Here is a 13340-nt window from a genome sequence, read left to right as displayed (position 1 = left end):
ACCAACATCTCCTCATCCGGCGTGGCCCCTATGGAAGTCCGCTGATCCCAGATCTCCTTCAATCACCCGAGGAAGATATCTATCTGCTCTCCCCTCTGCATCTGGTATGATCGCAACTGATTTTCAAGTAACATCTTCCTCTGCACGGAAGTATGCTGATACAACTTATTTAGGGCCTCCCACATCTCATTTTCCATATTCTTCTCAACAATATGTGGTACCACATGATCCTTGACCTCGTCAAGGATGATGCACTTAGCCCTGGCCATTGCCTCCTTGTACTTCTCATTTTCAACTGGGTCAACTGGGATCGCTATCATTTTCAAGGCGAAGTGCTTGATGCGATACTTGTCTAGAATGGACAAGATCCTTGCCTTCCATACTACGAAGTTGGAAGCTTCGTCCACTCTATCTTGATCTCTCAGCCCATTCACTGCCATTTCGATGCTCTTCATTCAACTCTTCCAAGTCTCTCTACTTCCCTCTTGGAAGTCCTTTGATCGACTCCTGCTGAGTCTCTCAACTTCTCGTCTGGAAGTTCTCGGTTTGACTCCCTCTGAGTCTCGATTTCCCTTCTGGAAATCCCTCTGCCAATGTCGAGATGCCCCACTCCAATCGTTTGTGCAACTACACCACTGATCCAGATTCCTTGGCTAGAAATCCTCGGCAGCAACTCCCTCCTCCTTGGTCTTGCCCTGTTAGGTACTGTTCTGACCACAGTACCCCACCAGCTTCGCTTTGCAAATTACCCACAGCCTCCTATGCCCCAGCAATTTGAAGGTCTGAGCCTCTAGGCTCTGCGCAATCCCGACACCGGCAAAATCTGCACCTCCTAGCCACAGCGTCGATCCTTCCTGACTGAGAAAGATGACCGGGCACTGCGTAGGTCAGGTTTGCTCCTCTCTGCCTCTGCACTGATCCTCCTCCTGGCTCGAACTGATGATGCAGGCCCTCTGCGTCACCCCTTCCTTGCTGCTTTCTGCTAGGAACAACTTCTGTCACTCAGGACAACTGTTTCTGTTGCTACTACTCTGCTCGGTTGATGCCTTCAATTATCTTGTGATCTGCAACCATGCTCTGATACCATGTTGGAATTTCTAAGTTTAACTTGTTAGAAATTCTTCCTGTACTATCTGATTTATTTATTCCTACTTGTTCAATTACTTAACAAGTTATTTACCATGTAAATACTAAAAATAAATACAAGTACAGTATCAACACATACAGATCATCAACTGAAAGTAAACAAGCACACAAGTGACACCGTTGTTTTTGGACTAATGTCCCCAAAAAAACCCAATGCGGGAAAACCGTTGCATCTATTCAGAGGGTTTTATTATTATGCAGTTTCAGAATACAACCTGGGTGCCAGAAATGGCTCACCCAACACAGAATGCCCTCGGTAGTAGTACCTCAGTTCGAGACAGATATTTCGGCTAAATCACTGGATGAACGATCTCACAACAACAATGCAGCTTCTGCCGCTCTATGTCACTCTGATAGGACTGCATCACCCTATCCGGGTCTCCAGCTCCTAGTCTGTCCCACGAAATTCTCCTAGCACTGCCTCTAGGCCCTGCGTCAGCCTCTCTGACCCTGCATCAGCCTCTTTGGGCTCTGCGTAAGCTTCTGGAGCCTCTGCGTCAGCCCCTGGACCCTCTGCGTCTCACACGCTAGCCCTCTCTGGCTTTGCGCAGCTCCTGGCTGCCTCTGCGCAACTCCTAGCTGCCTTTGCGTAGCCTCTAGCTGGCTCTGTGTCAACCTCTCCCGGCTTTGCGCTGATCATCTCGGTACTAACTCTACCTCTCTTCTATGTATTCACTGCCCCTCAGCTGCAACTCAAATCACTCACTCGATTTCCTCAGCAAACCCTACCCCAAAAAATCGAGTTCTTGATCTCTCTTGGTGTGTTCTCCCACTGACCCTCAAGCCTCTTCTTATAATTTTCTCGTTGGTCCATCAACGGCCGATATTAAATCTCTAATCAACAACTAAGATTAGATATGGCTTGATCCATGACTTTTGGACCATTTAAACCAGTTTTATATTAATACCCATGAATATTTTATTTTTCCTAAGTTTAGACTTAGGAACTCCATTAAAAATATTAATTATTTTAATATCTCCCAAACCAGGTACAATCTGTCCAAACCATTTCTGGGTCTTGGAGATCTCATGTGTTTTAGCCTCTCCACCAATTTTCATGGCTAGAGCAGATCCAATGCTACCCCAAATCAACAGAAACTCACATAGATCGACTTGGAGATGATCTCAACCATCAATTAAGTTTTAATCATGGTCGTTGGAGTCCCAACTGGAGATTATAAGAGGAGGTCGATGGGTAGATGGAGAACACACCAGTTGCAGATGCTTAGTGATAAAGGCAGTTCGATTTTCCAGTAGCAGGTGATTCAACAAAGAAATCGAGCCAATGATCGAGTAGCAGGTGGTAGATGGGCAGTAGAGTAGATTTCCAGAGGAGTTTTCACTACCGGAAGAGTTAGAAGAGGAGGTCGAAATTATTCTTCATGAGGACGTGCAAGGCCTACGCAGTAGCCTCAAGACGCAGTTTGATTATGTTGAATAATGTTAACTAGGTTTGATCTTCATAATTGTATTTGAGTCATAATGAAATGTATTTATCAAAAAAAAGAAAAAGAAAATTGTATTATTATTATGACTTATTAAAGCATGGGTTTCATGCTTGGGACATCATGTTTTAGGTCAAAGTGCCCATTGAGGACTTCTGGGTTTTATTTGGAGTCATTAGAGTCATTTTCCATTTTATGAGACCCTTCTTGGGCTTTTGAATCGAGTCAAATAAGTCATTTGTCACCTCCACACCAAGTTGGCCCTTACCTGATGAAGTCAACGTACATAAGGGTAATTCGACCCACATAAGAGGTTATATATAGAAGTGCAGTTCGATCCATTTACTCACTTATTCAAGAAGTTCGATACACAAGGAGTAGAAAGAGTGCGAAGTTCTTAGAGAAGAAGGAGAATTGCAAGGGAAGGACAAGATCGAAGTTTTTGGGCTATCTCTCTCTCGTGTGAAGTCACTGGGCTACTTCTGGGGTCGAAGTTCTGCTGCTGGAGAGGTCGAAGTTTTGCTACTGGAGAAGCCAAAGTTCTGTTGATGGAGAGGTCGAAGCTCTAGTGTTGCTACCAAGTCGAAGTACTATTGCTGCTAGGTCGAAGTTTTGTTGTTGCAAGGTTGAAGTTATTGCTGGAAGGATGTCATCTGAAGAGGAAGGAAGGGCTGACTTGGTGATTGGAGGAAGTCCGTGTCTAGGTCAAAGAGTCTTGGATTATCTTGTCTTGTCTTGTGAAACTACTGTAGGAAGAGTTGTTGACTGGGTTTTCCGTTGTTTAGGGGTTTTGCCTTGGTTGTCCACCTACATTTGGTGTCCCCAATCTTCATATTTTGTATTTGATAATTGCTTGATGAAACAAAGATAAAAGAAGAACACAAGAAAGTTAATAAGAACACAAGAATATCACAAGTAAATATCATCATAAGAAAATATTTCTGCCTTTTTTATTTTCCAACATGGTATCAGAACTAAGGTGAAGAAGAAGGAAAAGGCAGCTTGAATATCTATTGAAAGGAGAAAAAGAAGTTTTAAGAAGTTGAATAAGGGTCATCAAGATCATATAAGGAGACAAGCCTACTATCTTCAAGAACCATACATACTCATTGAAGGGAGAAAACAAATGAGAACGAGCCTCCAATTACATGGCATGGAAAAAGAGGATAGATCTCATCCTCAAGAATAAAGTATTTAATCTAGTCAAAGGAAAAGTAAAGAAGCCTACAAATGGATCAGGTGAAGTAGATAAAGCATAGTTTCTAGAAACAAAAATATTGGCCATGAGCCTGTGAAAATTCCTAATCCTGAAGGAACCCCTACTGTAGCAAATCTGAATCTACTTCACCTACTTGATTATTTAACATACATTATCAAATTATTCTTCTGAATACTGAAGCAAATTACTTCTACAGCCTACACCAATTAAATGTTTGATCTCATGAAACAGTAAACAGAGCAAAGAACAAGATACATAAGACATACTTATTTTTTGACACAATAGTCCTCGGAAAAACCTAATGCGGGAAAACCGGTGCAGCAACTCTGAGGGTTTATTATTATGCAGGAGAAATATCTGAATACAAATCTAGGATGTTCATCTAGCAATCCTTTACAGAAAAAATACCGGCGGAAAATTTGAGTGAGTTTTATCTCACTTCACGTGGCAGAATTTCAGCTGATCCGGCAACAAGACTGGGTAACCTCGGCTACTTCTGTGTTGGCCCTGCGTAGGCCATGCGTCAGTCTTTCAGGCTCTACGTCAACTATCTCGACTATTTCGGCAGTTCCAACTTCTGCATGATAGGCAACTTTCTCCTCTGCGTTGACCCTTCTGGCTCTACGTCAAGGCTGCGTGGACCCAGACTGGCCCAGCGTCAGCACTCTCGGCTACTGCATTGCCTCCACAAGCTCTCTCCGCCTCTCTGTCAGTATTCTCCGGAAAGCCCTCATGGATTCTCTTTGCCCCTCTGCTACTGAATGATCACCTAGTTCAAATTTCTCAGCTTCCTAGCCCCAGAAATCGAACCCCAGATTAATTCATTCTCTCAGTGTGCGTTTTCAAATGAACCCCAAGCCTCCATTTTATACTTTTCCGGTTGAGTCTTCAACGGCCGAGATTAAGTCTCTAATCAACAACTAAGATTAAAACATGCCTTGATCCGCCTTCTAGATCATTCTCACCCATATTTTGATTAATATCCATTAATATTTTAATTTCTCTAAGTTTAGACTTGGGAACTCCATTAAAAATATTAATTGTTTTAATAAAATACAATCCGGGTGGAATTTTACCAAATATTTTATGGGTTCTTTAGAACTCATGTGCTTTAGCCTCTCCACCAATTTTCAAGGCTAGAGCACTTCCGATGCTACCAAAAACTAACAGAGCCTAATAGTGGATGGAATAAAAGACAACCTCATCCCATATATATCCAACATAGATTCCGCTCAAGAGACTTGGAAGGATACTCCTACATTCAAGCAATTATGGAATGCATGCAGTCAAGAAGAAGTCAAAATATCTTTAGTAATCAATAAGGTGAGTGAAGAAGAGAAAATATAGCATTGATTTCTCGAATGCCTATTCTGCTCATCATAAGAATAAAGGAACCTTCAAGAAGTCCAAAGGGCCAAGGAAGAAGACAAACCTATCCAAGATTGAATGCTACAATTGTCACAAGATGGGTCACTATAAAAGTAATTGTCCTAAGAATCCAAGGAATAAAAGAATAGATAGGGACCAAGCAAACTTTGCCAACGAAGGTTCACTAAAGAAGAACAAGATGGAAGGATCTAAAGTCAAAGACCTATTTGGTAAGGACTTTTAGGAACTCTATATCTTACATATACTTCTACTCTAAGTTTTGAATTGTTTTCCTTTATGCTTTGATTTCTAGTACTTATAGGTCTTATGTTATGCTCTTGACCTACGATAAATTCCAGAATACCAAATATGCGGAGAAATACAACCCATAACACAGAATAAAATGAGAAGAACAACAACTATTTTATTATTCAGAGATAAAGCAATGTTCACTTGCCTCTTCGAGGGGGCAACCTCCAGCAGAGAAGAGCTCGATTACAAAAGAAGACTCGATGATCTTTCCCTTCTAACTACGACTATTTATAGTTAAATGACCTTCAACAACCTAACGAGTAGTGGTCCTTTGCATAACATGGGTTAACCACTTTATTTATTAATTATGGCCCGTTTGCAACTAACTGTGGTCCCTTTCTTATATGCGGGTTAACCCTTACAATTATTAATACGGGATTTATTGACTCTTTAACTAACTATGACTATGACTTGACCCTATTGGGTTTATTACATAAATAAGGGGTTAGGGTTGGACTCTAACATGCCCTCCCCCATCAAAAGTAGCCTTGTCCTCAAGGCTGCAGCTGCGGAAACTGCTGAAGAATAGTAGCTGGTTCCCAGGTCGCATCTTCTGGAGAGGTGCCTTTCTACTTGACGAGGACTTCCTTGATCGTGTGGTCGCACAAATGGCTTTCACAAGTATCGAGGACCTGTTCAGGTTGAAGCCAGAGTGAACCTTCCTCATCCAATTCGGGTAGACTGGTTTGAATTCTGCAATTGTTCCCCACCACTTTCTTGAGGCATGATACATGGAACACTGGATGGATTTTTGAAGTTGGTGGCAAGGTCAGCTTGTAGGCTACTGCTCCAATGCGTTGAAGTATTTGATAAGGTTCGTAGAATTTTGGAGCTAATTTCTGGCAGCCCTTTTCTTTGAGCGATGTTTGCTTATATGGTTGCAGCCATAGGAATACTTGATCCCCTTCTTGAAATGTGCGCTTTGAATGATGTTGGTCTGCCTATTGCTTCATTCGATTCTGAGCTTGATGGAGATTATCTTTGAGACAAGCTAGCATGGCAGCACGGTTTTGTAGGAGTTGATCAACTGCTTGCACCTTAGAGCATCCAGGGAGATAAGAAATAGGTTAAGGTGGGAGTTGGCCATACACTACTTCATATGGAGTCATCTTGGTGGCTTCATGATAGTTAGTATTATACCACCATTCAGCTAAAGGTAGCCACTGTACCCATTGACGCTACTTTTATGAAGTGAAGCACCTTAGGTATGTCTCCAAACATTTGTTGACTGCTTTAGTTTGACCCTCAGTTTGGGGATGATAGGCAGTACTTGGTTGGAGTTGGGTTCCTTGTAGCTTGAAAAGTTCTTGCCAAAATTGGTTGGTGGAAGTCGGGTCACGATCAGACACAATGGAAGTTGGCATGCCATGCAGTTTGAAGATCTGGTCCATGAAAGCTTGAGCCACCAAAGTGGGGGTAAATGAGTGGGTCGAGTGCAAAAATGAGCATATTTAAAAAGTCTGTCCACAACCATCATGATGACAGATTGTTGGAATTTCTAAGTCTAACTGTTAGAAATCCTTCATGTACTTTCTGATTTATTTCTCCCTACTTGTTTTGTTTAATTAACAAGTTATTTACCATGTAAACACTGAAAAATAAATACAAGTACATGTTCAACACATTACAGATCATCAACTGAAGGAAAAACAAGCACACAAGTGACACCGTTGTTTTTGGACTAATGTCCTCGGAAAAACCCAATGCGGGAAAACCGGTGCAACTATCTGAGGGTTTTATTATTAAGCAGTTTTAGAATACAATCTGGGTGCCAAACCAGCTCACCCAATAGAGAATGATCTCGGCAGTAGTACCTCTCAGTTGGAGACAGATATTCTGGCTAAAACCTCGGATGAACAATCCCACAACTCTCAGCTCCAATCTGCCCCACGAAATCTCCAGCGTCTGCCTCTAGGGACTGCATCAGCCTCTCTGGCCCAGCGTCAGCCCAACATCACCCCAACTCGCCTTGCATTAGCCTCTAGAGCCTTTGCATCACCCACGCTAGCTCTCTCTAACACTGCGCAACTCCTGGCTGCCTCTATGTGGGCCCTGACTGGCTCTGCGTGGCCTCCAACTAGCTCTGCATCCCTCTCTCCTGGATTCTGCGCTGATGCTCCTGGTACCCTCTCTGCCTCTCTGCTTCTGTATTCATTGCCCCTCAACTACAACTCTGATCACTCCTTCGATTTCCTCAGCAAGCCCTACCCCAGAAAATCGAATTCTTGATCAATTCGGTGTGTTCTCCAAGTGACCCTCAAGCCTCCTCTTATACTTTTCTTGTTACAATTCAACGGATGAGATTAAGTCCCTAATCAATGGCTAAGATTAACTTTGGCTTGATCCATGACTTTTGGACCCTTCTAACACAGTTTTATATTGATTCACATTAATATTTTATTTTCCCTAAGTTTAGACTTAGGGATTCCATTAAAAATATTAATTATTTTAATATCTCCCAAACTGTTTAGAATCTGCCCAAACCATTTTTGGGTATTGGATATCTCATGTGCTTTAGCCTCTCCACCAATTTTTGTGGCTAGAGCGCATCCGATGCTACCCCAAATCAACACTCCCTCTTAGTGAGGACTGTGTTGTAGTAATACTCTTCACTGAGCATCACCATCATCATCTGGCATCGGTCCTGGTGCTGATGCTAGGCCTGCTTCCCAACATCCTCTGTACTGCTGCATCATGTATTGCTACCCATGGCCCTGCCACTGCCACTGCTGCATCCGTGCGACAACCCCTCTCATCATTCTACATCGTGTTTCCCATAGCACTACCACTACTCACTGTTGCACTGCAACTTAGTTACTAAGAAGCAAGTACCTGATCTCCCAACTTTGACATCTCTGTCAGGCTAGAGACATCCATGATGTTGAAACTCCTTCTGTCGCTAACAAGTTCTCCCTCTCTGACCTCTGTGCTACTGCAACAACTCCATGCATCTCGCACTGCTGCCTCACGATGTCCTGGGATTCCTACACTGTATCTCTCTCTGTCGCCCCATCCGCATTCATCTCTGCTAACATCTGCCAATACTGCTACTCTTCGGGGCTCCCGTAGCAAGGTATAATCTAAGAGGTTGGGTACCTCGAGGATCCTGTCCCTCATTGCCTGTAGTCCGTCTGACTACAGCTCGATGTCTCCCCACTTCCTCTCAAGTGGCGTATAAGCACTCATGGCACAGTGATCATCTGTCTCCATTTCCTTCTCTGCCCTTGCTGGCGCAACCTTGGTCTCGGAAGCCTCTCCCTTGCTCTTCTTCCTCGGACACTAGCTCGCATAGTGACCCAGTTCCCCACATTGGAAGCATTTGACCTTGGAGAGGTCGTTCTTCTTCCGTTTCTCCTTCTTTCCCTCAGATGCTAGGGCAGCATCCTCCTCTTCCTCCTCCTTGATTCTGACCCCCTTGCCGCTCCTTCCCACCTTGGTCAGCCTTCTGATCTCTTCTTGGCGAAGAGCGCCCACAGTTCCTCCCAATCCGGACGGGTCGACCTTCCCAATATGCTCTGGACAAACACCTCCCAGTCTTTTGAGACTGCGTTCAGGGCTGTCCTCACCATCAATTCTTGATCCAGCGTGGCCCCTATGGAAGTCAGCTAATCCCGGATCTCCTTTAATCGACTGAGGAAGGTGTCGATCTGTTCTCTGTTCTGCATCTGGTATGACCGCAGCTAATTTTCTAGTAGCATCTTCCTCTACACGGAAGTGTGCTGATACAATTTCATCAAGGCCTCCCACATCGCATTTGCCATTTCCTTTTTGGTAATATGTGGTACTATATGGTCCTTGAACCCGTCAAGGATGATGCTCTTGGCCCTCGCCATTGCCTCCTCGTACTTGTCGTTCTCAACTGGGTCAACTGGGATCGTTATCGTCTTTAAGGTGAAGTGTTTGAGACGATTCTTGTCTAGAACGGACAAGATTCTGGCCTTCCAGACTACGAAGTTTGAGGCTCCGTCCAGTTCTTCCTGGTCTCTTACCCCGTTCACTGCCATTTTGTTGCATCTCTACTTCCCTCCTGGAAGTTCTCGGTGTGACTCCCTTTGAGCCTTGATTTCCCTCCTGGAAACCCTTGTGCCAATGTCGAGATGCCCCCACTCCGATCATTAGTGCAGCTGCACCACTGATCAGGATTTCTTGGCTAGAAATCCTCGGCAACAACTCCCTCCTCCTTGGTCTTGCCCTGTTAGGTACTGTTTTGACCACAGTACCCCACCAGCTTCACTCTGCGCCATTGTTTTAAAAAATGGTCGAGTCGACTCTAACTCAGTCGAGTCAGACCAAGCCAATGCCTGGCCGAGTCGGTTCGGCGGCCAAAACGGAATGGCTGGCCGAGTTGTTACCGAGCCAGTCATTGACTCGGTCGACTCGGTAACAACTCGGTCGACTCAGTAATGACTCAGCCGACTCAGTAACAACTCGGCTCGCTGGGCTCTTTGACAAAAATCCTGAAGAACATTTGTCAAAAATTGTTCCGCCTCCTACATATCAATGGTTGGGTTGTTGTTTATTGCATATTTATAGCCCTAAAGTAATCTATCACTATGAGAAAGTTTTGAAAATTACAAGTTCGAAGTATGGTTATCCTAGTGGCATGAATTAGAAAATTGAAACAATGCATTGAGCCATACAATGTTTTTAAAAAGGCAAATGTTCTGGCAATGGACTAATAAATACATATTTACTTATGATTTTTTTGGAGCTTGACCAGAGTTAAATCAAGGGTTTTGAGACTTCATTAGGGGCAAAGAATTGGTATTATTGTTCTTGTAGTCTAGTGATTGTCCTTAGGCTAAGGCAGAAAAGAATCTTGGCATTGGTGGCTAAGTATGAACTTTTTATTGGATAGTGCACTGGGTGCCATTTTGATATAATGGATATATTCATGAGCCTACTTTGATCATATGTTGTCTTCTCTCTATATTCTAAAGCTTTGTGTTTCGAAACATAAATGTAAATCTTTAAAATTGTGTTTTTTATTAAAAAAAATATTTAATGTATTTTTTACAACGACCGAGTCATTGAAATCAAACCAACTGAGTCGATACCGAGTCCAAGTTGGAGTCGGAGTCGACCCTCGGCCATTTCCAAGTTGGAGTCGGAGTTTTAAAACATTGCTCTGCGCAATCCTGGCACCAGCAAAATCCGCACCTCTTGGCCACGGGTGTCAATCCTTCCTGACTAAGAAAGATGATTGGGCACTGAGTAGGTCAGGTCTGCTCCCATTTGCCACTGTGCTGATCCTCCTCCCAGCTCAAACTTGATGACATAGGCACTGCATCACCCCTTCCTTGCTGCGTCTTTGCTAGGAACAACTTCTGTCACTCGGGACAACTGTTTCTGCTGATGCTGCTCTGCTCGGCTGATGCCCTCGGTTCTCCTGTGATCTACAACCATGCTCTGATACCATGTTGGAATTTCTAAGTCTAACTGTTATAAATCCTTCATGTACTTTCTGATTTATTTCTCCCTACTTGTTCTGTTTAATTAACAAGTTATTTACCATGTAAATACTGAAAAATAAATATAGGTACATGCTCAACACATTACATATCATCAACTGAAGGAAAAACAAGCACACAACTGACACCGTTGTTTTTGTACTAATGTCCCCGGAAAAACCCAATGCGGGAAAACCGGTGCAGCTATCTGAGGGTTTTATTATTAAGCAGTTTCAGAATACAATTTGGGTGCCAAACCGGCTCACCCAACAGCGAGTGATCTCGGCAGTAGTACCTCTTAGTCGGAGACAGATATTCCGGCTAAAACTCTGGATGAACAATCCCACAGCTCTCAGTCCCAATCTTCCCCACAAAATCTCCAACCTCTGCCTCTAGGGACTGCGTCAGCCTCTTTGGCCCAGTGTCAGCCCAGCATGACCCCAACTCGCCCTGCGTCAGCCTCTAGAGCCTTTGTGTCAACCATGTTGGCTCTCTCTGACACTGCACAACTCCTGGCTGCCTCTTCGTGGGCCTTGACTGGCTCTGCGTGGCCTCTAGATAGCTTTGCGTGGCCTCTAGCTGGCTCTGCGTGGCCTCTAGCTGGCTCTGCGTCCCTCTCTCCCGGCTTCTGCGCTGATGCTCCTGGTACCCTCTCTGCCTCTTTGCTTCTGTATTCACTGCCCCTCAGCTGCAACTCTAATCACTCCTTCGATTTCCTCAGCAAGCCCTGCCCCAGAAAATCGAATTCTTGATCAACTCGGTGTGTTCTCCAAGTGACCCTCAAACCTCCTCTTATACTTTTCTCATTGACAATTCAACGGCCGAGATTAAGTCCCTAATCAACAACTAAGATTAATTGTGGCTTGATCCATGACTTTTGGACCCTTCTAACACAGCTTTATATTAATTCACATTAATATTTTATTTTCCCTAAGTTTAGACTTAGGGACTCCATTAAAAATATTAACTATTTTTATATCTCCCAAACTGTTTAGGATCTTCCCAAACCATTTCTGGGTATTGGAGATCTCATGTGCTTTAGCCTCTCCACCAATTTTTCTAGCTAGAGCACATCCGATGCTACCCGAAATCAACACGGATTTGTTGCCCGACTTTGGGAGACCAGTAATGGAATCCATAGAAACATCCATCCATACAGAGGCAGGGATTGGCAATGGTTGTAAGGTTCCTGGTAACTTAACTGTTTCTCCTTTTTGGTGTTGACACACATCACATTCAGCTAAAAAAGTAAGAATGTCATTTTTCATGCTCGTCCAAAAGAAAGAACGACGAGTGCGAGCATAAGTCTTCTGAAAGCCTGCATGCCTTGCAGTGGGAGATGAGTGCAACTCTGCCAAAATGCGAGCTTTGAGGGTGGATTTCGGCGATATAAGTACTCGATCCTTGTAGTGAAGAATCTCGTCCTTCCAAGAGTAGCCAACTGAGGAATTAGGATCTGCTCTCAAGTTATTAACGAGTTGGGAGAGAGAGGGGTGTGAAAACCATTCCTTGCGGGCTTCTTCAATCCAATTTGGTATGGGAAGAGAGATTGATAGCAGTGTGCTTTCATCCTCAAATTGGCGTGATAAAGCATCCACTACTACATTGTCCCGCCCTTTCTTGTAAATTATCTCATAATCATATCCCAACGTTTTGGCTAGCCATTTCTTTTGTGGTGGCGATGATAGACGTTGCTCCAAAAAATATTTGAGGCTTTGATGGTCTATGCGGATTTGGAAATGCCGCCCCAATAAGTATGGTCGCCAGGTATCTACTGCATGTAAGATGGCCATCATCTCTTTCTCATAGGTAGATTGTCCCAGATGTTTTCCACTCAGTTGTTGGCTGGTGAAAGCCAAGGGTCGACCTTCCTGCATTAAGACAACACCAACACCCATACCTGAAGCATCACATTCAATCACAAAAGATTTGGTGAAGTTGGGTAGTGCCAATACTGGAGTGGAACACATGGCCTGTTTGAGAGCCACAAACGCCTGTTGTGCTGCATCAGTCTAGAGGAATGAATTTTTCTTGAGAAGGTTAGTGAGGGGTCTAGCAATGCGACCATAATTGCAAACAAATTTGCGATAGTAGCCAGTGAGACCCAAGAATCCCCTCAAACTCTTCAAGGTTTTTGGTTGGGGCCAATCTTGCATTGCCTGTATCTTTTTGGGATCAACCCTGACACCTTCATGACCCACAATGTGTCCCAAATACTCGACTTCTTCCACGCCAAAAGAGCACTTGGACAATTTGACAAATAATTTGTGATTCCGAAGCAGTTGCAAGATCAGGTCTACATGATGAAGATGTTTTTCCCAGGTTAGGCTGTAGATGAGAATGTCATCAAAGAAAACGAGGACAATTTTCGGAGATATGGTTTCAGCAGGTGATTCATGA

At 43.7% G+C, this 13340-nt stretch overlaps 1 protein-coding gene across 3 annotated transcripts in view; it reads left to right on the top strand.

Moving 5' to 3' along the window:
* Positions 1–13340, top strand: part of LOC149163103 (cinnamoyl-CoA reductase 1-like) — a 244089-nt gene that overhangs the window by 92080 nt on the left and 138669 nt on the right. The window lies entirely within an intron of this gene.

The sequence above is a fragment of the Pinus tabuliformis genome, chromosome 5_2 (assembly GCF_031772625.1).
Source record: "Pinus tabuliformis cultivar Carrire ecotype Pingquan chromosome 5_2, CPIR1, whole genome shotgun sequence".
Taxonomy (NCBI): Eukaryota; Viridiplantae; Streptophyta; class Pinopsida; order Pinales; family Pinaceae; genus Pinus; species Pinus tabuliformis.
This window is presented reverse-complemented; position numbering and strand designations above follow the sequence as displayed.